Here is a 12,995-nt window from a genome sequence, read left to right on the forward strand (position 1 = left end):
TAAGCAATTTATTAAGGGAAAGAGCACTGGCATGGGCTGAGGCTTGTTAAGGTTTTGTTCATTTCTACCTCTCCATATGATGTTTTCCTGAAGGGCATTTGCTCATCCTGTGTCTGAGATTCAGTTCAGCCAAAAAATTGCTTAATCTCCACCAGGGAAACTGCTGAGTAGGGATGGGTATCGTTTAGGTTTCATCCGATACCGGTGCCAAACCGGTACTTTTGAAACGGTGCCGGTGCTTAAACGGTGCTCGAACCGGTGCTTAAAGAATGGAGAACACAAAATTGGTCCAAAAACCTCTCATATTTAGCTGTTTTTTTGTAAAAAGATAACAATGTTAGCCTTTTCTGCTTCGGCTTTAAAAAAAAAACGCTATGCGTCGCCAGGTGTTTCATCGGATTCGAGGTGTTACCTCCTTTGCACAGTATCACAGTATTAGCTTAAAGCACTTGTTGCAGACTGCTGAGTTTGCATCTTTTGCTGTGAAGTACAGCTGGACTGGCCATTGGGCATACCGGGCATTTGCCCGGTGGGCCACTGGCGATTTTTTGTTTTTATGGGCCGATGGATTTTTTTTTTTTTTTTAGGAAGGGTATATATAATGAAAGGTGTTGGATTGGCCAATTGGTCATGATCGACTCTGGGCTGGACCAATTACAGCCGAGGAGGCCGGATGCACCCTCCCCCTTGTTTAGCAATCTTATAGACGAACTAAAGAAAATGGAGAACAAAAAAAGGAAAGGAGGTGTTTATGAAAATATCACTAAATCTGTCATTTATTAATTTTAATATTAATTAATGATCATGTCTCACCTCTAGTGTTCTTGGTCTTAATTTAAGACATTTTAAGGCATTTTCAACTCCTCACTGCAGGCATGTCATGTGCCTGCCTGCTTCAAGTCCTCTACCATAATCCCTGTCCCCAAGAAACCTAGGATTACTGGACTAAATGACTACAGACCTGTGGCTCTGACATCTGTGGTCATGAAGTCATTTGAGCGCCTGGTTCTCTCCTACCTCAAGACCCTCACGGCCCCCCTCCTGGACCCCCTGCAGTTTGCATACAGAGCCAACAGGTCTGTAGACGACGCTATCAACATGGCTCTACACTTCATCCTGCAGCATCTGGACTCCCCAGGAACCTACGCCAGGATCCTGTTTGTGGACTTCAGCTCTGCCTTCAACACTATCCTTCCAGACCATCTCCAAGGCAAGCTTTCCCAGATGAATGTGCCTGATCCCATCTGCTGGTGGATCACTGACTTCCTGACGGACAGGAAGCAGCATGTGAGGCTGGGAAAGAATGTCTCGGACTCCCGGACCATCAGCACCGGCTCCCCTCAGGGCTGTGTTCTTTCTCCTCTGCTCTTCTCCCTGTACACCAACTGCTGCACCTCCACCCACCAGTCTGTCAAGCTAATCAAGTTTGCGGATGACACCACCGTTATTGGACTCATCTCGGATGGGGATGAGTCTGCCTACAAGAAGGAGGTTGAACGTCTGGTGTCCTGGTGCAGCCACAACAACCTGGTGCTGAATGCCCAGAAGACAGTGGAGATTATTGTGGACTTCAGGAAGCACACAGCCCCACTCCCCCCCATCATCCTGACTGACACCCTCATCACCTCTGTGGACTCATTCCGCTTCCTGGGTACCACCATCACCCAGGACCTGAAGTGGGAGCCCACCATCACCTCCGTCATTAAGAAAGCCCAGCAGAGGATGTACTTCCTGAGGCAGCTGAAGAAATTCAACCTGCCAACACGGACGATGATGCAATTCTACACCGCAATCATCGAGTCCATCCTCACTTCCTCCATCACCGTGTGGTACGCTGGAGCCACTATCAGGGACAAACAGAGACTGCAGCGTGTTGTGCGCTCTGCTAAGAAGGTGATTGGCTGCAGACTCCCATCTCTGCAGGACCTGTACACCTCCAGGACACTGGGGCGTGCAGCTCGGATCACAGCTGACCCTTCTCACCCTGGACACAGTCTGTTTGACCTGCTCCCCTCAGGCAGGAGGCTCCGGTCCATTCGCACCAGAACCTCTCGCCACAAGAACAGTTTCTTCCCCTCTGCTGTTGGACTCATGAACAATAACCATATGACTGTTCCCACCACTAACACATGACCCTACACTGTGTTCACTGCATCTCATTCCATGTTTGGCACTGATCACCACCTGCACTCATGTATATATCTATCTACTTAGCACTTTTAATTCTTTAATTCTTATTTTTATGTCTATTTAAGTGTTATCTGACAGTAGGTTTGCACTAAGTACCGCAGCAATTTCCTAATGTTGTAAACCTGCTCAACATTTGGCAATAAAACCCCTTCTGATTCTGATTCTAAGGGTTTTCCTATAGCGATTGACAGATCACGTGACTTTCGCGCATTGCATGCCGGGAACTCGAGGCAAAACAATCCAAGTACCGCATCAAATGCAAGCATTTGCAGCACCGCCAAACGTTCATTCTCCGGTTCCAATACCTTCTTGGTTTTTCTTTGCCGCACAAAAAAGGAATGTACAAAACTAAGGAGAACAATGCCGGTCCGTACAAAGACAGACTCGACAGACTGGACAAAAGACATCAGCATGCTGCCCAACTTTCACCACGCTCAGATTTATAATTATATGGTTCTTGGAGTGAGTGCATACACTCATGAAGTTTTTAGTAACTTCAGGTCACTGCAACAAGCCCAGGTACAGTTTACCGACGGATGGGTACAGGACCTTGAAATGCACCGTGTAGAACGAAAGACCATCGTACAAACAAAGGTAAGTTTACCAGTCTCACAAATCGTCGTCATAAATACACATTCGTTAACCGTTTATTAATATAACCTTTGAGCTCAACGGTAATTAATTAGTAGTGGAAACAATTTCTGGTACGCATTACAGAAATGTAGCAGTGACAATTATATTGTATGTTGTAATCGCACTGGGCAATTAGTGATACAAAACAACTGTTTTATCCTGTGAATAAAAGTATATGTTTTTGTCAATGTACCGTGGTAATAACAAAAGCGAAACGCAATATTCTGTCAGGACAATTCACTATTTATGCACAATAAATAAAGGAGCATAGCACGACAATTTCTGTTCAGCGCCAGACTTGCTTGTAACCTATATCACCAATTATGTTAAGAAAAATGACATATTAACTACTACAAAACACTGACCTTTGTGGGAATGCTTGGAGCAGACTAACATGTGAGCTGGAGTGTTCTGAGACGTTATATTTGGTATATCCAGACCATCCGTCGGCTCTTACATCGGAAACATGTCTTAAAAAATTTCTCTTCAACGACGTAATCTGATAAAAAAAAAACGATCTCTTTACCCGTCGGCTTCCTGTGGCTGTCATGCGACCGGCTATTGCAGTTAATAATACAACAGCTTCTTGCCATTTTTTGGGTTTCTTTTTATCGCTGTGTAACTGAGTTCAATTGAAAGCCTGCGTGCGCTAGTACCTCTTGCCTCAAGTTCCCAGAATCCTTTGCGGTTTTACCCCTGAATGACGTCACATTTTCAATCTCTATCATGGTGGGCCGGTCTCTAGTCAAAATGCCCGGGCCGATTTTTTGTCCCAGTCCAGCCCTGCTGCGAAGTACAGCCAGACTTTTGACCGCTTCGCCTTGGGCATTTTTAATCTGTAGCTCTGCTCTAAAAGAACGTACGTACCTGGGCCCGCCTACTATCCTCGGAAACGTAAAATGATTGGCTAGAATTGGCTCAGGAAAAAAAGCACCGAAATAAAGCACCGAAATGTGCGCTGCTTTTCGGTCTGGTTACTACCGTTTATGTCAGATGGCACTGGACACCGGTACCCATCCCTACTGCTGAGTAGGTGAGTTTTTAGCTGAGTTTCACACCAATGCCACTGAGGCAGGCTGGCCAGATTATGCTTTACACAGTATTTCTCCAGGCTTTATATTTGAGGAGCTAATCTCTCTCCCGTCACAATCAACAACTGGCTGGGAGACAGGGAGTCAGAAAAGAGTTCTAAGACCTTGAGATGATTCTTTCAGCCCGTCTGCCCCAACTATCTCATCTCCAGCTATTGTTTCAGTTTCAGTGTCCTCCTGTTCTTCTTCGGAGCTGCAGCACATACAAATCGGGCATTTGCGCTTGACTCCAGAGGAGAGAGAGAATTTCCGTGCTTGGGTTTGTTTCTTTTGCACTTTCTGCTCTCCTTGATCCCATGCTGAACAGAACCTCATTGATTACAAATTACTCGATCAGGTAGGCCTCTGACTCTATGGAACCTTCCATTTCTACCACTGGACAAACAGATGTTTGCCAGTATTACGCAGCGGACTGAGCCCATTTGTTTAGTCTCCTCTGGTAGCCACTGCGAATCCATCTCCTTCTTCACCTTCTTCTCTCCTGACAAACCCCTCATCTTAGGTTATTCCTGGCTGGAAAAACATAACCTCCATATGGTCTGGTCTGGTGTTACGACCCGGCTCGTAATGACCGTAACCAGCGCAGGACGTCCCGCGACTTCCCACGCCCAAACAGACACAGCCACAGCGTTAGATTCTTAACAATAATTTATTTACAATAATGGCATAATGGGGGGAGTATATACTTCGGGGTGAGCCAAGGCCAAAACAATAAACAAAACTCAACCTATGCTTCGGTTCCCCTCTAACCTATCCACGGAAAAGAAAACAAAGGAATAACACAGACTGACCTCCCTGGTCTAAAAAACACAGGAGAAAAGAAGGCATCTCAAAATAATCGGCAGCTCACCCCTACTTACTCCGCACCTCACACACATGCCCGACTTTATACTAAAAGACTGTAGCTGCGGCCGCGCCGTCAGGGCCAGAGGCAGGTGCATGGGAAGTCTGCCACACATCCCACCAGTGCAGCTCTTCAGTCGCCCTTTTGTAGCTCACGGCCACCGCAGGAACCAGTCACATCAGGCCGGTCATCAGGTCCACCAATCACAGCCGAGTCCCTGCACAGGTGAATTTACATACACACGTCACACAACAGAGAAACCAACAGCACACGTAACACCCCCCACCATAAGAATTAAATAATCCCTTGCTTATTTAATTCACATCTAGTTATACTGCTCTAGATAAGGCATCAGCGAAGACATTATCAAGGCCCTTTTTATGACTGATCTGAAGGTTGAAGTCTTGTAACAGAAGGGGCCAGCGCATGAGTCGCTGATTGGAATTTTGCATCCGCGAAAGAAACACAAGTGGGTTGTGATCTGTGAAAACCTGAACGGGCACGGAGCTAGACCCCAGGTAGACCTCGAAGTGTTGCAGGGCTAGCAACAATGCAAGCGCTTCCTTCTCGATGGTGCTGTAGTTTTTTTGGTGCTGATTGAATTTCCTCGAAAAATAGCAGATCGGACGGTCCACTCCGTGTTGATCTGCCTGCAGCAGAACCGCACCCGCTGCGGTTGCGCTGGCATCCACCTCCAACTTAAACGGAGAGTCAAAGTTAGGGGCTGCTAAAACTGGAGCACTGCACAGTAAAGCTTTCACTGACTCAAAAGCAGTTTGGCATGCCGCAGTCCAAGTGAAGGATTTGGTCGGGCTGACTAGGTCAGTCAGGGGGGCGACCACGGAGGCAAAGTTTTTACAGAATCCGCGGTAGTAACCACACATCCCCAGGAAGCGGCGTAACGCCCTCCTTGTTTGTGGGACCGGGTACTCGATAATAGCCTCCACCTTTGCGGTTACGGGGCATACTTTCCCGTGACCCACCTGCTTTCCGAGGTAGGTGATGGTGGCTTTCCCAAACTCACATTTAGTCAGGTTTACAGTGAGCGATGCTTCCTCGAAACGCCTGAAAACAGTGGAGAGAGTTTGGAGATGACTGCTCCAGGAAGTAGAATAAATGACCACATCATCTAAGTAGGCGTCACAGTTTGGGACCCCGGCCAGAACCTTGGCCATCAGGCGCTGAAAGGTCGCCGGCGCATTACGCAAGCCAAAAGGCATCACGGTATACTGAAGGAAGTGATCGGGGGTAACGAATGCAGAGATCTCAGACGCTCTTGCCGATAAAGGGACCTGCCAATATCCCTTCAATAAATCCAATTTGGTCACATAAGTAGCGGACCCCACCCGATCAACACAATCATCCATCCTAGGTAACGGGAAAGAGTCGGCTTTAGTGGCTGCATTCACCTTTCGATAATCTGTGCAGAATCGAGGAGTGTTGTCTGATTTGGGCACTAACACGCATGGTGAGCTCCACGCGCTAGCACTAGGAACGGCCAAGCCATGCTCTAGGAGATAATTAACTTCTCTCTGCATTATCTCCCTTTTCAGTGGGTTCACCCGGTACGCATGTTGTTTAATTGGTTTATGCCCCTCCACATCAATGTCATGACATAACACAGTCGTTTGGCGCGGGTGATCAGAGAAAAGCGACAAGTTGTTCCTTATCAGAGTTATGATGTCAGTCTGAGCAGCTTCAGGTAATTCGGCAACAAATGATTCAAGATCATTTAAAACCACTGAGTTCTTCAGCCCACTACCTAAGACATCTTCCTTCCCAGATAACCCATCATCCGATGGTTTGTAAGCGGAGAGGGTGGCAACAGCGCACACCGAGGGCACTGTTGTATTCTGCTTGCGAGGATGGAACAGTTTCAAGGTGTTCACATGGCAAACCCTGGTTTTTCGCCGCCGATTCGGAGTGCGTATCACATAATGGCTGTTGTCGAGTTTACGTTCAACACTGTAAGGACCAGTGAACTGCGTAGATAAACTGGACCCCACTACAGGCAATAACAACAGCACCTTCTCCCCTGGTTGAAAACTTCTGTCTACAGCTTTCTTGTCAAAACGAGTTTTCATTTTGGTTTGCACTTGCTTTAGGTTTTCCCCGGCTAATTTCCACGCCAGGCGAAGCCTGTCTCGAAGCTGGCTTACGTAGTCATGTACACTACACGGCTCCTCCGGAGCCTCCGACAACCATTTTTCCCTCAAAAGTCGGAGAGGGCCTCGGACTACATGTCCGAAAACCAACTCCGCGGGGCTAAAACCCAGCGACTCCTGTCTAGCCTCCCTAATGGCAAATAACAGTAAGGGCAACCCCTCATCCCATTCTTTACCAGACTCCAAACAAAACTTACGTAGCATAACTTTAAGGGTTTGATGGAACCTTTCCAAAGCCCCTTGACTTTCGGGGTGGTATGGACTGGATGTAACATGCTTAGCATGTAGTACATCAACAACCTGCGCAAAAACTCTGGACATGAAGTTGGTGCCTTGGTCCGTTTGAATAATTTTCGGCAACCCAAACACAGAAAAGAATCTGATCATAGCTTTAATGACCGCTTTGGCTTTCACAGTACGCAGCGGAATGGCTTCCGGAAATCTCGTTGCTGAGCACATTATAGTAAGAATGTACTGATTACCGGCTTTTGTTCTCGGCAACGGTCCCACACAATCCAGTATTACCTTCTCAAAAGGTTCACTCATCACTGGAATAGGTGATAACGGCGCAGGTGGAATGGGTTTGTTAGGTTTGCCCACCAACTGGCAGGTGGCACAAGACCGACAGTAAGCAGCCACATGTTTCTTTAAGCCAGGCCAAAAGAAATTACGCAGCACTCGGTAATAAGTTTTATTCACTCCGAGATGCCCAGCCATGCCGGCATCATGTGCTAAACTTAGCACCTGATCACGATGTTGAGATGGTACCACCACCTGTGTAACACTTGATGTGCCACTCTGATCAGAGGACCACCGCCTCATTAACACGCCATCCTGCAGAAAAAAACGGGGAAGGCTGCTTTCCTCAGCCGTGGCAACGGCTGCAAAACAGGGATTCAAAGACCTGTCATTTTCCTGAGCACTTATCAATGCTTCTTTATTCATATCTCCGCTCAACGCCGGTGTTAAATTTAGCACACTGCATTTATCCCCCACACTGTCTTTCACCCCAACACAAGGTTTTTGCTCCCCAGCCACAAACGTATCTGCGATATTAATGACATCCGCAAACTTGCGCGCTTGCGCCCGTGTAACAGCGCAAACGGGAAAAACTGTCGCTTTTGACTCGGTAACATCTGAGGCAGCCACAGGGGTATCCGTCACCTCAGGCGGTGGAAACACTTTTCCCCCAGCCAGATCGTTGCCCAAAATAAATGACACACCTTTAAACGGTAACTGTCGTCTTATGGCAACCTTCACAGGCCCAGTTGTGATAGGTGAGTGTAAATATACTCGGTGGAGGGGCGCCCGAAGAACATTCATCTCAATCCCCCACACTAACACATCCGTGTGGCAGGCAGTTTTATCCGACAGTGGTAACACATCGTCTAACATAAAAGATTGATGCGCCCCGGTGTCTCGGAGAATAGTAATGGGAACCCTGTCCTCTTTCCCTGCCACCGAAACGAAGCCGTGGGAAAGGAAAGGTTTAAAACGTGAATCTTCCTCCATTTCTGGGTCACACCGCTGCACCTGTTCAGGACAGGTAGGTGGGGAGACTACTTTAATGAACCCCACGGGTCCCTTAGACCCCCTGCGCTGCTCTTTCCTCCGCAGCGCAGGACAACTGGCGATCAGGTGACCAGACTCACGGCAATAAAAACATTCCCGCCTGTCAGTTTCCTCCTGCCTCGCCCTTTGGGTCTGTTTAGGGAATTTCTGTCTCTTTTCCTGTACCCCTCCCACTTCTCGTGCCGTCCCGGGCGAAAAAACAACTTTATGTGTGAGGATGAACTCATCCGCTAAAACCGCTGCTTTTGCTAGGGACGTCACCTTCTGCTCATTTAAATACACTACCAGCTGACCCGGGAGACACTTTTTAAATTCTTCTAAAAGAACCAACTCCTTCAATCCCTCAACATCCTTCACACTGCTGGCTTGCATCCAGCGTTCAAACAAGCGCTGTTTCTCTCGGGCAAACTCCACAAAGGTTTGTTCGGCGGTCTTTTCACTCTTACGAAATTTCTGTCGATAAGCCTCAGGAACTAATTCATACGCGTGCATAATTGATTTCTTCACAATATCATATTGGAGGCTGTCGTTAACGGAAAGGCTAGTACATACTTCCTGAGCCTTGCCGATTAACTTACACTGAAGTAGCAGCGCCCAAAACTCCTTAGGCCAACTCAAAGCAGCTGCTATACGCTCAAAAGCGCTAAAATAGGAATCAACCTCAGCCTCCCGAAACGGAGGCACTAGTCTAACGTGTTTGGTGATGTCAAAACCTGGTGGAGAAACTGTGGATGCGTCAGGGTGACCTGAGACGGGCGTGGAGGCAGCGGCCACAGGTGTTAAGACAACGGCGGGCTTGCGCTCCAGCTCCAGAGCTCTAACACGGAGGTGCATAGCCTGCACTTCAAGCTCCTTAGCACGCACCTCCGCCTCCCTAATACGGAGGGTCAAACGGAGGTCCGCCGCAGCAGACCCCACTGCCTGAGGCTCCACCTCAGCTACATCAGACTCCACCTCAGCCGCGTCCGACTCCACCTCAGCCGCGTCCGACTCCACCTCAGCCGGGGGAACATTAGCCGGCCGTTTGGCATCCGGCTCCGGTCCAGGCACCGGAGCCACCTCCACGCCGCCCCCGCCAGGCTGCTTTACAGCTGCCTTCAGGGGAGGGAGAATGCCCCGCTCCACCAAACCTGCACACAAGGCAGCCCTCACCTCTGCTTTACGGGCATTGTAAGATACTTTAATATCAAAAAAACTCGCCACAATAAGCAAATCCGCCTTTCGACACACCTCTATCTTATCCCAGGAAGGGGAGGTGACAAAATCATCTAACGAGAACTCCATCCTCCCATACACACACACACACACACACCCCCACACACAAAAGAAAAGCCGACCAAACAAACCACAGACCACAAAACGGGACAAAGGGACGAGCCCCCAAAATTGTTACGACCCGGCTCGTAATGACCGTAACCAGCGCAGGACGTCCCGCGACTTCCCACGCCCAAACAGACACAGCCACAGCGTTAGATTCTTAACAATAATTTATTTACAATAATGGCATAATGGGGGGAGTATATACTTCGGGGTGAGCCAAGGCCAAAACAATAAACAAAACTCAACCTATGCTTCGGTTCCCCTCTAACCTATCCACGGAAAAGAAAACAAAGGAATAACACAGACTGACCTCCCTGGTCTAAAAAACACAGGAGAAAAGAAGGCATCTCAAAATAATCGGCAGCTCACCCCTACTTACTCCGCACCTCACACACATGCCCGACTTTATACTAAAAGACTGTAGCTGCGGCCGCGCCGTCAGGGCCAGAGGCAGGTGCATGGGAAGTCTGCCACACATCCCACCAGTGCAGCTCTTCAGTCGCCCTTTTGTAGCTCACGGCCACCGCAGGAACCAGTCACATCAGGCCGGTCATCAGGTCCACCAATCACAGCCGAGTCCCTGCACAGGTGAATTTACATACACACGTCACACAACAGAGAAACCAACAGCACACGTAACATCTGGCAATAAAATAAATAGCTGGAGTCTGTTTTGTTTAGCCAACTCTGTACAATCTGCACTACCCCCCAGCTCTAAGGGCTCCGGTTCGATTCACTCCCCCCGCGCTGATTGGCTGAGGAAGAAGTAGCCATGGTAAACCAATCACATGACCTATATTTAGTGTGTAGTGTAACCAATAGTTTTGTTTTGTTTTTTTGTATGTTATAACAATGAGGCGACTGCTGAATGTCGCACTTGCTGCCAAAACGCCACCAAAGGCAGACTGCAGTGTAAACGCTGTCTCCAGGTGAAAAACAGGAGGAGTGATACACCGTCTACAGTAGGGCTGGGTATCGTCACTGATTTCTAGAATCGATTCGATTCCGATTCACAAGGTCCCGAATCGATTCGATCCACGATTCGATTCAATTCGATTTGATTCTGGGAAATTTTGACAGTCAGAAATATTATAATTCAGATCAGTACATTTACATATTTTTGTATCTATAAAAAGGAAGCTGACACACGCAAGACTTTATCAAAGGTGTAAGCGTCACAGCAGATGCCTTTGTGTCAAAGTAGCTGAAGATAAAACACAGAAAAACATGAAGGTGATTTTTCCTGGCCTGGGATTTTATAAAAAAATATTCTGCAGTACATCAAAAACGAAAGAAAACCATTAATCAACATATGAATGTTGATTGGAAGTTCCAGTGGTTTTATTAGAGACACAGCTAAGCGTTTTGCATTTTGCATAATTTTAAAAAGTTTGAATTTGTTCAGTATTGAACGGCAGAAATTAGGTTTCCTTTTCGGAAGTATGTAAAACGAGAAAAAAAAAAAAAACAGCGTCCGACAGCGCTGTAAACAACAGTAGACTTGTGCATAACAAGCAAGCGAATAATGCAGAAAACAGATTTTAAACGGGAAACTGTTCTTGAAGTACAGAGAGAGAGAGAGAGAGAGCTGTGCATGACGTGTGATTTTATCGTGGTGGAAGCAAAACAGTAAACGTCAGAGGGAATTCATGACGATGTTTATGTGAAGTGTAGTTTGGATCTTCTTTTGCTGCTGGTTCGGTCAATATTGTTTGGAGAGAGATAAAACTAACAGCTTTAGAATCAGCGCAAAACGGCGTGAAAACAAAGCGTGGACCCGCCGACAGATCAGAATCAGCGAGCTCTCGGCTTTCAGCCCCGATCGTGTCTGTGCCGTCAGGTGAAAAAGGCGACATCTCACTGATTCTGATCCGCGGGTCTGCGCTTTGTGTTTACGTCTTTGTGCAGAATCCGTGTTCCTGCTCTCATTTACTGTCTTAGCTGTTTGGTGGTTGTTGAAATTTTGTGAGGTTTCACCTGAGATTCTGGCATTTCGGGCAAAATAAATTTATATTAAAAAATTTTAATGAATCGATTTCACGTTATCCAAGCCAGAATCGATTTTAATCGATAAATCGATTATAAAAACCCACCCCTAGTCTACAGGTATTAGGCTAGTGATGGCTCCTTTATCTTATAGTGAACAGAAATAATTTTTTGGAGTGAAACAAATAATTTATGTGGCATCTTATTTGATGCAGAATGTCTGATTGTTCTGTAAATAGTTTGAAATGGTTAGTTAAAAAAAATGCCTTGGCTGCATTTTTAGGTGCATAACTACAAAAAACTTTGTGGTTTGCAAAACTTGTGCATAGGTTTTAAAAATTTACCATTTATATTTGCATTTCAGGTTATGAAAATGATTTGATAATGTTTGTGTTTGTTACAGTGAAAAATACAACTTTTTTCTTTTTTCTACTCTGGATTTATGTTTTTTGTCTGATTTTTGATTTTGTATTAATACAGTATGTTAAAATAAAAAAATAAAGTAAATTCAAACATGTGAGGTTGAAAGGAATGATACCAAACAAGGCAAGGTAAATCGTTTTTAAAGGTGGAATGTAGAGGTAAAATCAAAAGTAGTCAATAACGACCAATTATACCTCAGTTACTAACTCCATCCATCCATCCATTCGCTTCTGCTTATCCTTTTCAGGGTCGCGGGGGGCGCTGGAGCCTATCCGTGCTGTATAGGGCGAGAGGCGGGGTACACCCTGGACAGGTCACCAGTCTGTTGCAGGGCTAACACACAGAGACAGACAACCATTCGCGCTCAAATTCACTCCCACATTCACACCTATGGGCAATTTGGATTAATCAATTAACCTAACCCCACAAACTGCTGTGGTTAGCACTGTGGCCTCACAGCAAGAAGGTCCTGAGTTCAATTCCACCATCAAGCCGGGGTTTTTCTGTGTGGAGTTTGCATGTTCTCCCCGTGTTTGCGTGGGTTCCCTCCAGGTACTCTGGCTTCCTCCCACAGTCCGAAGACATGCAGTTACTAACTCAATTACTTTATTCAAGAAGTAACTAGTTACTATAACTAGTTATTTTTTCAAAGTAACTTGCCCAACATTACCCCTAGGTCACTTCAGGTATTAGGTCGACACCCTAATGCTCCGACTGTCTTGAAGGCTCTAATTAATGATGTATTAAGAGACTTAAAAATTAATATTTTTA

This window comes from Pelmatolapia mariae, linkage group LG16_19 (genome assembly GCF_036321145.2).
Source record: "Pelmatolapia mariae isolate MD_Pm_ZW linkage group LG16_19, Pm_UMD_F_2, whole genome shotgun sequence".
Taxonomy (NCBI): Eukaryota; Metazoa; Chordata; class Actinopteri; order Cichliformes; family Cichlidae; genus Pelmatolapia; species Pelmatolapia mariae.